The sequence below is a fragment of the Rhincodon typus genome, chromosome 7 (genome assembly GCF_021869965.1).
Source record: "Rhincodon typus isolate 14 chromosome 7, sRhiTyp1.1, whole genome shotgun sequence".
Lineage (NCBI taxonomy): Eukaryota > Metazoa > Chordata > Chondrichthyes > Orectolobiformes > Rhincodontidae > Rhincodon > Rhincodon typus.
The window spans coordinates 96,725,659-96,741,615 of NC_063338.1; the positions used below are offsets into that span (position 1 = coordinate 96,725,659).

At 43.9% G+C, this 15,957-nt stretch overlaps 1 long non-coding RNA gene across 18 annotated transcripts in view; it reads right to left on the reverse strand.

Moving 5' to 3' along the window:
* Nucleotides 1–5,401, reverse strand: part of LOC125483442 — a 102,656-nt gene extending 97,255 nt beyond the window's left edge. For 12 of the 18 annotated variants that reach the window (XR_007262384.1, XR_007262391.1, XR_007262383.1 and 9 more), the window contains exon 1: nucleotides 2,777–4,986. This is a non-coding gene — a long non-coding RNA (uncharacterized LOC125483442). Of the gene's footprint in view, nucleotides 1–2,776 lie in introns of all 18 variants that reach the window. The other 6 variants (XR_007262392.1, XR_007262395.1, XR_007262380.1 and 3 more) reach the window with 6 other exon arrangements.
* Nucleotides 5,402–15,957: the final 10,556 nt, after the last annotated feature.

Sequence of the window (15,957 nt, forward strand, 5' to 3'; positions counted from 1 at the left end):
CCGAAGTAAGGCTCACTGGTCTATAATTACCAGGGTTGTCTCTACTCTCCTTCTTGAACAAGGGGACAACATTTGCTAGTCTCCAGTCTTCTGGCACTATTCCTGAAGACAATGACGACATAAAGATCAAAGCCAAATGCTCTGCAATCTCCTCCCTAGCTTCCCAGAGAATCCTAGGATAAATCCCATCCGGCCCAGGGGACTTATCTATTTTCACACCTTCCAGAATTGCTAACACCTCCTACTTATGAACCTCAATCCTATCTAGTCCAATAGACTGTATCTCAGTATCCTCCTCAACTACATTGTCTTTTTCCTGTGTGAATACTGACAAAAAATATTCATTTAGCACCTCTCCTATCTCTTTGGACTCCACGCACAACTTCCCACTACTGTCCTTGACCGGCCCTAATCTTACTCTAGTCATTCTTTTATTCCTGACATACCTATAGAAAGCTTTAGGGTTTTCCTTGATCCTACCTGCTAAAGACTTCTCATGTCCCCTCCTGGCTCTTCTTAGCTCTCTCTTTAGGTCTTTCCTGGCTAACTTGTAACTCTCAAGCACCCTAACTGAGCCTTCACGCCTCATCTCTACATAAGCCTCCTTCTTCCTCTTGACAAGAGATTCAACTTCTTTAGTAAACCACGGTTCCCTCGATCGACCACTTCCTCCCTGCCTGACAGGTACATACTTCTCAAGGACACGCTGTAGCTGTTCCTTGAACAAGCTCCACATTTCAATTGTGCCCAGCCCCTGCAGTTTCCTTCTCCATCCTATGCATCCTAAATCTTGCCTCATCGCCTCATAATTGCCTTTCCCCCAGCTATAACTCTTGCCCTGCGGTATATACCGATCCCTTTCCATCGCTAAAGTAAACGTAACCGAATTGTGGTCACTATCACCAAAGTGCTCACCTACCTCCAAATCTAACACCTGGCCTGGTTCATTACCCAGTACCAAATCCAATGTGGCCTCCCCTCTTGTTGGCCTATCTACATACTGTGTCAGGAAACCCTCCTGCACACATTGGACAAAAACTGACCCATCTGAAGTACTCGAACTATAGCGTTTCCAGTCAATATTTGGAAAGTTAAAGTCCCCCATAACAACTACCCTGTTACTTTCGCTCCTATCCAGAATCATCTTTGCAATCTTTTCCTCTACATCTCTGGAACTTTTCGGAGGCCTATAGAAAACTCCCAACAGGGTGACCTCTCCTTTCCTGGTTCTAACCTCAGCCCATACTACCTCAGTAGACGAGTTGTCATCAAACGTCCTTTCTGCCACCGTAATACTGTCCTTGACTAACAATGCCACACCTCCCCCTCTTTTACCACCTTCCCTGATCTTACTGAAACAGCTAAACCCCGGAACCTGCAACAACCATTCCTGTCCCTGCTCTATCCATGTCTCCGAAATGGCCACAACATCGAAGTCCCAGGTACCAACCCATGCTGCAAGTTCACCCACCTTATTCCGGATGCTCCTGGCATTGAAGTAGACACACTTCAAACCACCTTCCTGCCTGCTGGTATACTCCTGCGACCCTGAAACCTTATTTATGACCTCACTCCTCTCAACCTCCTGTACACTGGAGCTACAATTCAGGTTCCCATCCCCCTGTTGAATTAGTTTAAACCCTCCCGAAGAGCATTAGCAAATTTCCCCCCCAGGATATTGGTACCCCTCTGGTTCAGGTGTAGACCATCCCGTTTGTAGAGGTCCCACCTACCCCAGAATGAGCCCCAATTATCCAGTTATCTGAATCCTTCCCTCCTGCACCATCCCTGTAGCCACGTGTTCAACTGCTCTCTCTCCCTATTCCTCGCCTCGCTAGCACGTGGCACGGGTAACAAACCAGAGATAACAACTCTGTTTGTTCTAGCTCTAAGCTTCCACCCTAGCTCATTGAATTTCTGTCTTACGTCCCCATCTCTTTTCCTACCTATGTCGTTGGTGCCTATGTGGACCACGACTTGGGGCTGCTCCCCCTCCCCCTTAAGGATCCCGAAAACACGATCTGAGACATCATGGACCCTGGCACCTGGGAGGCAACACACCAACCGCGAGTCTCTCTCGTTCCCACAGAATCTCCTATCTGTCCCCTAACTATGGAGTCCCCAATGACTAATGCTCTCCTCCTCTCCCCCCTTTCCTTCTGAGCAACAGGGACAGACGCTGTGCCAGAGACCTGTACCCCATGGCTTACCCCTGGTAAGTCCCCCCCCCCCAACAGTATCCAAAATGGTATACTTGTTTTTGAGGGGAATGGCCACAGGGGATCCCTGCACTGTCTGCCTGTTCCCTTTCCGTCCCCTGACTGTAACCCATCTACTTTTTTCCTGTACCTGAGGTGTGACTACCTCCCCGTAACTCCTCTCAATTACCCCCTCAGCCTCCCGAATGATCCGAAGTTCATCCAGCTCCAGCTCCAGTTCCCTAACACGGTTTCCGAGGAGCTGGAGTTGGGTGCACTTCCCGCAGATGAAGTCAGTGGGGACACTAGTGGTGACCCTTACCTCCCACATTCTACAGGAGGAGCATACAACTGCCTAACATCCATTCCCACTGTTCTGAATTCCCAGACAAGTAAAAAAAAACTAATAGCCTTACCAAATCAGCGCTCAGAACCTTTTTTTTTGGTTAGAGGAGGAGGATGGGTGGGAGACACTACCTAGGTAGTGTTTTGGGTAAAGCAACTGCCCAAATATATTACCTCACTTACTCCAAAAATGGAGTCACGCGAGATAAGACTTTTATAATCGAAAAGCTCACCTTCCCAGGCTGCCCTCGCGCTTCCTCCCGGACTCCCGCCGCTGAAACAACTGAAAGCACGTTGTCCCAGAAGTCCCAGAAGCCAGTCGCGGCCGGAGTGAGAACAGAGCAACTTCAGGCCGGCCGGGGAGTTGAGTCCTGGACTAAGGATAACCTGTGGAGACAGCGAGGTCTCATGTTCTGAAGCCTGGTGGACATGGACTCAGTGAAAAACGATTACAACTTGAGTACTTTAAAGATACTTGCTATTATCATTCAAGACTTTTTAAACTCTGTATTCCATGCTTGTCTATTTTTCTACAATTTCAATTCTGTAATAACCCTTAAAGTATCTGTACCTAGGTACTCTGTACCTAAGATGGCGCTGAGAGGTGACATGACAAACTTTTTCTGCACTCATTCAAGCGCATGTGACAATAAAAACTATTCTATTTTATTTTATCATATAGAATTTATGTTTCATAAGAGGCCATGGTGGAATTTGAGCTTGTGATGTCAGAACATTAGCCTGGGGCTCTGAATTACTCACCAGCGACATTACTACATTACTCTTCCAGTACAGTTATAAAACTGGTATCTACCCAACAATGTGGAAAATTGCCCAGGTATGTCCTGTACATAAAAAGCAGGACAAATCCAACCCGGCCAATTACTGCCCCATCAGTCTCCTCTCGATCATCAGTAAAGTGATGGAAGGTGTCAGTAACAGCGCTATCAAGCAGCACCTGCTCAGCAATAACCTGCTGAGTGACGCCCAGTTTGGGTTCCGCCAGGGCCACTCAGCTCCTGATCTCATTACAGCCTTGGTTCAAACATGGACAAAAGGGCTGTATTCCAGAGGTGAGGTGAGAGTGACAGTCCTTGATATCAAGGCTGTATTTGACTGAGTGTGGCATCAAGGAGCCCTACCAAAACTGGAATCAATGGGTATCAGGGGACAAACGCTCTGGTGGTTGGAGTCATACCTGACACATAGGAAGATGGTCGTGGTTGTGGGAGGTCAGTCATCTCAGCTCCAGGACAACTCTGCAGGAGTTCCTCAGGGTCATGTCCTAGGCCCAACCATCTTCAGCTGCTTCATCAATGACCTTCCCTCCATTATAAGGTCAGAAGTGGGGATGTTCACCGATCATTGCACAATATTCAGCACCATTCGTGACTCCTCAGATACTGAAGCAGTCCATATTCAAATGTAACATGATCTGGACAATATCCAGGTTTGGGCTAAAAGTGGCAAGTAACATTTGCACCAAACAAATGCCAGGGCAAAGATATCTCCAATAAGAGACAATCTAACTACATCTCCTTGGCATTCAATGGTGTTACCATCACTGAGTCCCCCACTATCAACGTCCTTGGGGTTACTATTGACCAGAAACTCAGCTGGACTTGTAACATAAACATAGTGGCTACACGAGCAGATCAAAAGCTAGGAATACTGCGGTGAGTAACTCATCTCCTGACTCCTCAAAGCCTGTTCCCCATCTACAAGGCACAAGTCAGGAGTGGGATGGAATACTCCCCACTTGCCTGGTTGGGTGCAGCCCCAACAACACTCAAGAAGCTTGTCAGCATAAAGCAGCCCACTTGATTGGCATCACATCTAGAGCATCTATTCCCTTCACCATAGATGCTCAGTAGCAGCAGTGTCGTATGCATTGCAGAAATTCACTGAGGCTCCTCAGACAGAACTTTCCAAACTCATAACTACTTACATAGATAAGGATAAGGGCAACAGATACACAGGAACACCACCAACTGCAAGTTCCTCTTCAAGCCACTCACCATCCTGACTTAGAAATGTATTGCTGTTTCTTCATTGTCGCTGGATCAAAATCCTGGAACTCCACCCCCACCCCCACATCCCCAGGGCATTGTGGATCTCCCTTGTGCAGCCGTTCAAGAAGGCAGCTCACCACCACATTCTCAAGGGGCAACTAGGTGCAGGCATTAAAAATGCAGCCCCAGCCACCGACGCCAATGTCCTGAGAGTAACGGTATTAAAAAAAACCACATTCATACAGTATTTATGAAGAAGGGCCCAGACCTGAAACGTCAGCCTTCCTGCTCCTCTGATGCTACTTGGCGTGCTGTATTTCTCCAGCTCCACACCTTGTTATCTCAGACTCCAGCATCGGCAGTTCCTACTATCTCTTCATCCAGTATATCCCTGACTCACTTACAATTTTTGTAAAAAAATCACTCTGCTAGCCCAGTGTTTATTGCCCATCCCTAATTTCCCAGTCTAGTTTCTAAGTTCTCATTCACTTTGCAATTCATTGGAAAGTCAGTGCACAGGAAGGTAAAGCAAGGCTGAGATGCAATAAACATCCAATTACGTGCAAAGTGAAAAAGAACCAAAAAAGCAAGCTAAGACTCCTAAGATGAACCCTGTTCCAACGCAGCAGTTGGGTACTGTCCCTGAGTGCAAAGTGGCCTTTGCAGCAGCATTGAAATGAAAAGTTTCTATCTCTATCCCCCTCTCTCTCTATCTCTTTGCCTCTCTCTCCCTGTCTGTCTGTCTCTCTGTCTCTCTCTTTGTCTCTTTCTGTAGCTCTCTGTAGCTCTCTCTGTCTATCTCTCTGTCCCTGTGTCTTCCTCTCTCCCTGTCTCTCCCTCTGGTTGAGACAGAGAGAGAGAGAGACAGACAGGCAGACAGAGACAGAGAAATTATGGAAGTGAAGTGATTAATTGTACTATCGGGAGGCAGTGGTCTAGTGGTGTTATCACAAGTCTCTAGATAATGATCTTAGGACCTGGGTTCAATAAATTATCAATAAAATCATTAAAAAAAGGTTGGAATTAGAGTTATATTGTCGAGACCTCCTTGCTCTTATATTCAATGTCTTGACGAATAAAAGCACATATCCCACATGCCTTCTTAACCACCTTATATATCTGTCCTGCTGCCTTCAAGGATTTATGGATATGCACACAAGGTCCCACTGATCCTCTGTACTTTCTTGGGGCTTTTTGTTGAATATTTACTCCCTTGTCTTGTTAATGCTCCCAAAATGCATCCTCCCACAATTTCTGAGGATTGAGTTCCTTGCCACTGTTTAGTCATCGGACCAGGTTGGCCATATCATCCTGGGATAAAGATATGCAGGTTAGCTAGATGGGCCTGACTACAGTGTCCAGGGATGTGCGGGCTAGGTGAATTAGCCATGCGATACGCAGGATTACAGAAATAGGGCGGGGGTTTGGGTCCGGGTGAGATGCTGTTTGGAGGGTTGGTTTGGACTTGTTGGGCTGAATGGCCTGCTTTCAAAATGGCCTGCTTCTAAGCAGCCTAAGGCTTTCCTCCTTGCTGTATACCATACCAACAATTTTCATGCTATCTGCAAATGTACTGATCAAACCTGTATTCATAAATAATGATCATCACTGTATATAACAAATAGCAAAAAACTCAGCACTGAACACCATGCAGCACCACGGGACACAAGCTTCCAGTTTCAAAAACACCCTTTGACCATCACATTCTGCTTCAGTTTGCCAAGTTGCGCTGGATCCCATGGGTTCTTAGCTTCTTCCCTAATCTGCCATGCGGGATGTTCAGACTATATCAACTATAATACCCTCAGCTATACACCTTGTCACCTCCTCAAAAAAATTCAATCAAATTTGATTGACCTTATCAGTCCATTATCCTTGATTAATCCTTGCCTCTCCAAGTGGAGATGAATTCTGTCTCTCAGAATGTTTTCTGGAGGTTTATCCCGACCACAGATGATAGGTACTGGCCTGTAGTTTCATGGTTTATCCTTACCACCCTTCTTGAATAACGGTATCACATTAGTTGTCCTCCCATTCTCCAGCACTTCTTTGTGGTCAAAGAGGATTGGAAAATTAACATCAGAGGCTCTGCAATCTCCTGCCTTGCTTTCCAATAGAGCCTGGTATACAACTTACCTTTGAGCCTTGGGTTTTATCTACTTTTAAGCCCATTAAAGTCATTAATACCTCCTCCCTCTCAATGCTAATTTGTTCAAGAATACCACAGTTCCTCTCCCTGATTTCTGTACCTACCTTCACAAAAGTGAATAACTCAGCAAAGTACTCACCTTGGCTATCTCCTCTGGCTCCACACGTAGATTGTCATTTTGGTTTCGCGTGGGGCCTGCTCTCAGCCTGGCCACTCACTTGCCCCGAGATTGTTGACTTGCTCGCCAAGCTGGCTTGATTTTGTTTAGGCATTTTGTCACCTTCCCAGGTGACATCGTCTGTGGAGCCTCCGATGAAGTGATGTTATTCTACTCCGCTTTAGCACATTAATCTTGTAATTGTTTAAAGTTTTGGCAAAGATCTGTAGCTTGGGTTGTGGATGAGGTTGGCCCAGGTTAACAGCCCCAATCAGGGAACTCATTCTCATCGATATCCACCTGGGCAACCTGGTTCCAATCACTACATCCCACCCCCAACAAGCCTGAGGATGTAGGCCTGTTCCTTTTCTTGTAGCTGTCTGGCTGTTCCAACTCTGACTCGGATATGGGAGGCGTGTACTGGACCATAGCCTGTTTCTTGCACCTGGGCATTCTTGGTGGAAATTCCTCCTCTTCTTCAGGCAGTAATTGTATTGAGGCTGTGACAATGGCTGCATCCATCTCAGTCTCACAGGTTTGGCCCATCGAGTCTGCACCAACAATCCGATGGGCATCCGACCTAGATCCCTAATCTATACCCCACCACTTCCTATGGCAGCTTATTCCATACATGCACCACCCTCTGCGTGAAAAGGTTGCCCCTTGGGTCCCTTTAAAACCTTTCCCCTTTAACCTTAAACCTATGCCCTCTAGTTTTGGACTCTCCTATTCCCCGAGAAAAAGTCCTTGACTATTGACCCTATCCATGTCCCTCATAATTTTATAAACCTCTATAAGGTCACCCCACAACCCCCGACGATCCAGGGAAAGTAGCCCCAGCCTCTTTAGTCTCTCCCTGTAGCTCAAACCCTCCAATCCTGGCAACATCCTTGTAAATCTTTTTGGCACTCGTTCAAGTTTAACATCTTCCCTCTAGCAGGGAGACCAGAATTGAATGCAGTATTCCAGAAGTGGCCTAACCGATGTCCTGTATAGCCGCAACACAACATCCCAACTTCAATACTCAATGCACTATGTCAAGTCCAATGTAAGGCGTTCCATGACCCACCCTATCAGAGTCTTCCATCTCCCATTGTATCAAGGAATCTGCTAAATTATTCATTTGTGTATGATGCAAATGTTTGCTGCTCACATCAATAACTAACTGCTTAGTGTCTGATAGTGTCCGCTTAAGAGATTATTGTGCAAGATTAAAGCACATGGGACTGGGGGAAGTGTATTGAGATTGATAGGAAACTGGTTTGCAGAGAGGAAACAAAGAGTAGGAATTATTGGGACTTTTTTAAGTTGGCAGGCAGTAACTAATGGGGTGCCCCAGAGATCGGTGCTGGGACCCCAACTATTCACAATATGTATTAATGATTTGGATGAGGGAACAAAATGCAACATCTCCAAGTTTGCAGATGGTACCGAGTTGGGTGGGAGGGTGAAATGTGACGAGGATGCAGAGATCCTTCAGCATGATCTGGACAGGTTGGGTGAGTGGGCAAATAAAAGGCAGATGCAGTATAATTTGGATAAATGTGAGGTTATTCACTTTGGAAGCAAAAACAAGAAGGGAGATTACTGCCTGAATGGCTGTAAATTGGGAGAGGGGAGTGTGCAGTGGGACCTGGGTGTCCTTGTACACCAGTTGCTGAAGGTAAGCATGCAGGTGCAGCAGGTGGTAAGGAAGGCAAATGGCCTTCATTGTGAGAGGTTTCGAGTACAGGAGCAGGTCTCCTTTTCCGAGGAAGGATACTCTTGCTCTCTCGAGAGTGCAGCGAAGGTTTACCAGGCTGATTCTGGGGATGGCAGGACTGACATATGAGGAGAATACTAGGTTAGAATTATTTTTGTTGGAGTTCAGGTGAATGAGGGGGGATCTCATAGAGAATTATAAAATTCTGACAGGACTGGACAGGGTAGATGCAGGGAGGGTGTTTCCGATGGTGGGTGTGCCCAGAACCAGGGGTCACAGTATGAGGATTTAGGGTAAACCATTTAGGATGGAGAAGAGGATCATTTCTTCACCCAAAGAGTGGTGAGCCTGTGGAAATCATTACGAAGAGCAAAGAACAAAGAACAAAGAACAAAGAAAATTACAGCACAGGAACAGGCCCTTCGGCCCTCCAAGCCTGCGCCGATCCAGATCCCCACCTAAACCTGTCACCTATTTTCCAAGGATCTGTATCCCTCTGCTCCCTGCCCATTCATGTATCTGTCTAGATACATCTTAAATGATGCTATCATGCCTGCCTCTACCACCTCCGCTGACAACGCGTTCCTGGCACCCACCACCCTCTGCGTAAAGAACTTTCCACGCATATCTCCCTTAAACTTTTCCCCTCTCACATTGAAATTGGGACCCCTAGTAATTGAGTCCCCCACTCTGGGAAAAAGCTTCTTGCTATCCATCCTGTCTATACTTCTCATGATTTTGTAGACCTCAATCAGGTCCTCCCTCAACCTCCGTCTTTCTAATGTAAATAATCCTAATCTACTCAACATCTCTTCATAGCTAGCACCCTCCATACCAGGCAACATCCTGGTGAACCTCCTCTGCACCATCTCCAAAGCATCCACATCCTTTTGGTAATGTGGCTACCAGAACTGTACGCAGTATTCCAAATGTGGTCGAGCCAAAGTCCTGTAACATGACCTGCCAACTCTTGTACTCAATACCCCGTCCGATGAATGAAAGCATGCCGTATGCCTTCTTGATCACTCTATCGACCTGCGTTGCCACCTTCAGGGTACAATGGACCTGAACACCCAGATCTCTCTGTGTATCAATTTTCCCCAGGGCTTTTCCATTTACCGTATAGTTCCTATTACCACAGGAAGTAGTTGATACCAAACCATTGAATGTATTTAAGAGGTGACTAGATACAGCACTTGGGGCGAATGGGATCAAAGGTTCTGGGGAGAAAGCAGGATTAGGCTATTGAGTTGGACGATTGACCATGATTATGATGAATGTTGTACCAGGCTCGAAGGGCTGAATGGCCTCCTCCTGTTCCTATCTTCTATGTTTCCCACATAGGCTCATTGAAACTACAACTAAAGGTTATCTTCAATGATGCCACAGTGCGACAAAGATGCAGAGAAATTGAATAAGAACCAATGTGGCAGCAATCCCAATATTTATTTCCCTTGATAAGAGGAGTAAAACTGTTCACAGGTTTGAGGTGTGGTCGGACTAGTGCCTTGCATAGTTTTAACAAGGCCTCCCTATTTTTAAATTCTAGTCCCTTTAAAATAAATGAATTCAGTCCATTTAGAAGATTCGTTTAGATACAAAAACAGCTACTGTACCTCCTTTAATTAAAAAGGGACGGGGGCAGAAAGCAGGAATCTACAGGCCAGTTAGCTTAATATCCACCATGGGGAAAACTTTAGAAGCTATTATTAAGGATGTTTTAACAGGGCACGCAGATAAGTTCAAGGTAATTAAGCAGAACCAACATGGTTTTTATCAAAGGGAAATCATGTGTAAATAATTTCTTCTTTGAAGAAGTATCTTGTGCTGTAGATAAAGGGAAACCAGTGGATGTATTGTATTTAGATTTCCAGAAGGCATTGAATAAGGTACCACATCAAAGGTTATTGAGGAAAATAAACCTGATGGTTTTGGGGACAATGGGAAGTAGAGAGTAGGGATAATCATAGAACCTCTACAGTGTGGAAACAGGCCATTTGGCCCAACATGTCTACACCACCCCTCCCAAAAGCATCCCACCCAGACCCATCCCCCATGTCTAACCCACCTAACCTACACATCCCTGAACACTTTGGGCAATTTAGCATGGCCAATCCACCTAGCCTGCACATTTTTGGACTGTGGGAGGAAACCAGAGCACCCAAAGGAAACCCACGCAGACACGGGGAGAACGTGCAAACTCCACACAGACAGTCACCAGACGGTGGAATTGAACCCAGGTCCCTGGCACTGTGCAGCAGCAGTGCTAATCACCGAGCCACTCTGACAGTGGGTCCTTTCTTTTAGGCTGGCAGGATGTTATGAATGATGTGGTGTGCCACAGGAATTGATGCAGGGGCCTCAACTCTTTACAATTTATCGTAATGATTTGGGTGAAGGGTTTGATAACTGCTGATGACACAAAGATAGGTAGGAAAGTGAGCAATGAAGAGGACATAAGGAGCCTACAAAGGAATATCAATAGGTTCGGTGAGTGGGCAAAGATCTGGCAAATGGAGCACAATGTGGAAAATTGTGAAATTTTCCATTTTGGCAGAAAGAATGTAAAAGGAAGCATATTTTACAAATGGTGAGAGGCTGCAGAGCTCTGAGATGCAGCGAGATCTCAGTGCACAAGGGTGTGAATCACAGAACAACCACATGAAACCCATTATCAGCCAGTAACCCTCCCCATTAGCAACTATTCATTCTTCCAGGCTGACCTATACCCATCTTTTTGTCTGCCCAACACTTTTTCTCTCTCTCTGGTTCTCCACCTAACATTTACTCTTTCCCCCTCTCCATACCCCTTCTCAAGCATATATAACAGCCCTTTTCTAGCTGCAATCAGTTCTGAAGAAGGGTCACTGGACCTAAACGTTAACTCTGCTTTCTCACTACAGATGCTGCCAGACCTGCTGGGTTTTTCCAGCAATTTCCAATTTTGTATATTAGACTAATATCTGGAATGAGTAGATTCCTTTATGAGGAAAGGTTATACAGTCAAGGCCTGTATCCTTTGGAGTTTAGAAGTGTCAGAGGTGATTTCATTGAAACATTTAAGATTCCAAGGGGACTTGACCAGATGATTCCTCCTGTGGAAGAATCTAGAATGAGGGGATCATACCTTTGAAATAAGTGGATGTCCATTTAAAAGTAAAACTGTCTCTCAGAGAGTAGTGAGTCTTTGGAATTCTCTTCCTTAAAATGCATTGAATGCAGAATCTTTAAATATTTTTAATGCAGAAGTTGAAGAATGACCTTATAGAAGTTTATAAAATTATGCAGGTCTTAGATAAGGTGAATTGCAAAGGTCGTTTCCCTAGGGTAGGTGAGTTCAGAACTAGAGGGCTTAGGTTGAAGGTGAGAAGAGAAAGATTTAAAAGCGACCTGAGGGACAATTTTTTCACACAGTGGGTAGCTCGTGAGTGGAATGAATTGCCAGAGGAAGTGGTAGATGCAGGTAAATTTACATCATTTAAAAGATATTTGGACAGGTACATGGATAGGAAAGGTTTAGAGGTGTATGGGCCAAACACAGGCAATGGAACTAGTTTAGTTTAGGAAACCGGTTGGCATGGATGAGTTGGACCGAAGGGTCTATGCTGTATGACTCTATGATAGATTCTTCATTACCCAGGGATGAAAGCTTAGTAGGGACGTGTGGAGTTGAGGTTAAAATCAGATTAGCCATGTTTGTATTGAATCGTGGCACAGGCTAGAAGGGCTGAGTGGCCTACTCTTGTTCCTTGTTCATATGTTCATTTACCTTTCCTGCTACTCTCTGAACTTGGATGCTTTTCTTATGCTAATTATTCTCTCTCTGTCCGCCCCTCTCTCTCAGCGAGTAAATGATAACCCTTAAAGAAAATCAGTTGTAGAGATATTTCACTGAAGTATTTTCTGGGTACTTGCAAACTCTGATCTGTTCATAAACTCTGAAATATGAACTATTATCTCAATAGTAATACCTATGTCTATGTTTAGTTCTGCACAGTAGTTTGATAATTAGCTTGTCTACGTGTTTGAAACATAGGTTTATTTCTAGTAAATGAATTATTTTCGAGTTTGCTGAAGAAACCTCGTAAAAGTCATTTTTCATTCTAGCGATAAAGTGAAACTAATTAATCTGTTTGTCAATACATAAATAGTTATACCTTTTCTTATGGAAAATGGAGAAGTGGGACTTGAGTTTCAGCACTCATTTCCCATCAGAGTTGTTACGCTATTTGGAATGGAAAATGCACCAGCAACTTTGTAACAAGTAACGAACAATATTATTGAAGAATTATTGAAGATAACCTCAACAAAGTTCATGGGGAATCACGAATCAATCTCCCTGCGGAAATCCAATTCGATATGAGTTCATTTGGGAATAGTCAATACCCTGCCTAGCTGAAAGACATTATGAACTGCCAGTATGTTCTTTTTTAAATACATGGACAAAAGTGGGCACAGAACTCCACATGTAGCCTTACCAATACCCTGTACAGTTGTAACTAGACTGACCCATTTTTAAACTCCAACCCCTGAGCAATTAAGGCTAACATTTCATTTGCCTTTTTAATTACTTGCTGCTCCTTCATGCTAACTTTTTGTGCTTCAAGCAATAAATGAATCTCTGGGATGAAGGAGTTGACTTATCAACAACAGACAAACAGGTTAGCCCTTTATGCTTTAGAGTTTAGAAGAATAAATGAATCTCTTATGAACAGCCAGTATATCCTTTCTTAAATACATGGACAAAAGCGGACACAGAACTCCACACATAGCCTCACCAACACACTGTACAGTTGTAACCAGTTTAACCCATTTTTAAACTCCAAAACCCCAAGCAATTAAGGCTAAAATCCATTTGCCTTTTTAATTACTCCTTCATGCTCCTTCATTCTAACTTTTTGTGTTTCATGCACAAGAACACCCAGATATCTGTATGCTGCACTGTTTTGGAGTCTCATTCCATTTAAATAATAGCCTGCCTTTTGAAATTAAACTTCATCTTCCAAGTTTTTGTCCAGTCACTCAGCCTATCTGTATCTCCTTGCAGATTCCTTATGTCCTTATTAAGACAAATACTCCACCCTATTTTGGTATCATCAGTAAATTTGGATACATTAGATTCTGCCTCCCCCGCCTCCACAAGGTTGTTAATGTAGGCTGTATGGAGTTAAGTTAGTAGTGAAGTCTCTCTCTAGAATTGAATACTTGTAAAAGGATAGTGTAAGGGAAACCATTGAATTTTGGCTTTATTGTTGGTGTTCTGTTCTTTCTTACTGTCTCACATATATATCTATTTCTGAAAACACTTTTATTTTATTTAGAATAAATACATGTCTTGTGTGGAAACGTTTCTGTGACTAACCACCATTGTAACCAAGTACTCAAATTAAACATATGATTTATCAAGCCAGATTCTTTTCTGGGATCTGACTTGTCCAATTTTGGATCAACCTGGATCATAAAACTCTCTACATATGCTGCCAGGCACACTGAGTATTTACAGCATTTCCTGTTCTTATTTGTCATAAGCTTGATTTCTCCATTACAGTTTAATCTATATGTCGATAGTCATTTATGAAGCTCACCATATATTTGATCTGTACCCAAACTAACTGCTCATTTACTGTTGTACTTGTCATTTCTTCACTTAAATCTACTTGAACCAAATTCGTATCAAATCCATTGCACTTAGCTGTTTTCCAGTTGGGCACCTTTTTAAACATCTGTTTATGGGTTGAGCCATGATAATTGTATTCAGGGATGCTGATTGACAGCTAACTACCAGTGATTTCCAAAATTTTAAACCTGGCAGTTGACTCTGACTGGTCAAAGCATTGTCTTGGGAAATGAAATAGTGAATGGCTATTTATTTTATTCCTAATAATATTGTAATCACTATTTCCCAAATGTTCCTTCCCTGCAAAATGCTCCATCTCCTGTTTCATTCAGTAGACACTGATGCGAACAGCTCCCTCCATCTGTGAAGTGGAACCATTATTGCCAAGAAGGATCTCCTGCACTCATTTCAGGAGTTCTTCCTCCATATTTGCCCTTTTCACTGTTGTTCTCCTTTCTGTATTTCAATAATTATGACAAGATGGTGGTGGAATAGGACCCCTGAGCCAGAGCTCATCCACTCCATCCATTTGTTTTCTTTTTCTCTCTCTTTTCGCTTTTCTTTCTTTCTATTTTTACCTCCTGTCCTTGGATGCTGTCAGTGATGTCCTGGGTGAAAGCCAACGTGGATGCCAACTCTCATCTTCAGCTTGGACTCGATTCCCAGCATTCTCAGCCTTGAGGTGAAGCCTGATGAGGTCGGGGCTGGAAGGACTATTATTCTAAACTCTTATTTCTCTAATTATTTCCTTTATTCATTCACAGGATGAATGGCATGCCTGGCTAGGCAGCAATCATTGCCTATCTCTAAGGGGGCAGTTCAGAGTCAACCACATTGCTGTGGGTCTGGAGTCACATGTAGGCCAGACCAGGTAAGGACGGCAGTTTCCTTCCCTAAAGGACATTAGTGAACCACTTGGGTTTTTCCAACAATCGATAATGGATTCATAGTCATCATTAGATTCTTAATTCCGCATATTTATCATCTGCTGTGACAGGATTCGAACCCGGGTCCCCAGAACATTATCTGCGTCTTTGGATTAACAGCCCAGCGATAATATTACTAGGCAATTGCCTCCCCAGTAGTTGTTGGACATGTTATACCTTTATTTTCTAATTTTTCCTCTAAGAATTTGTGCATAAGAATCTGTACCTAGATAACCTGGTACCTAAGATGGTGCCGTAAGTGGCGAATTGTAACCTTTTCACCGTATTGATGTGAGTACATGTGACAATAAAGTTAATGCTAATTCTAATCAATGTTTTCCAATTAAATGGCCTCCTGCCATGATCATTTCTACATCTATCTGCAAGAGAGTTGTTATTTTCTTAAAGTTTCATTGTATATAGATGTCACTGACAGTATTTGTTGCCCATCCCAAGTTGCCCTTAAACTGAGTGGCCTCCTATGCCACTCCAATGCTAAACATAATGCTGCAGGTTTGGAGTCACATGTAGGACAAACCAGGTAAGGAATTTAGATTTCTCCTTCCATAAAAGGCATTAATGAAACAAATGTTTGCCAGAAGGCTAAGGAAATTCTGGGGCTCTTGAGCTGGAGTTCATCCGTGCCGACTGCTTTTTTTTTCTCTTTTCTTTTTTTTTCTATTTTCTTTACTTACCTCTTGAGTTTGCTGGCATCAGCGGCAGACCTCATGGACCTTGAGCAAGCACAGCACAGATCTTGAGTTTGACCTGTTTGGAGGAGAATAGGCCCAGCACAGAACTCAAGTTAGACCTGTACGGAGGAGAGTAGGCCCAGCACAGAGCTCAAATTC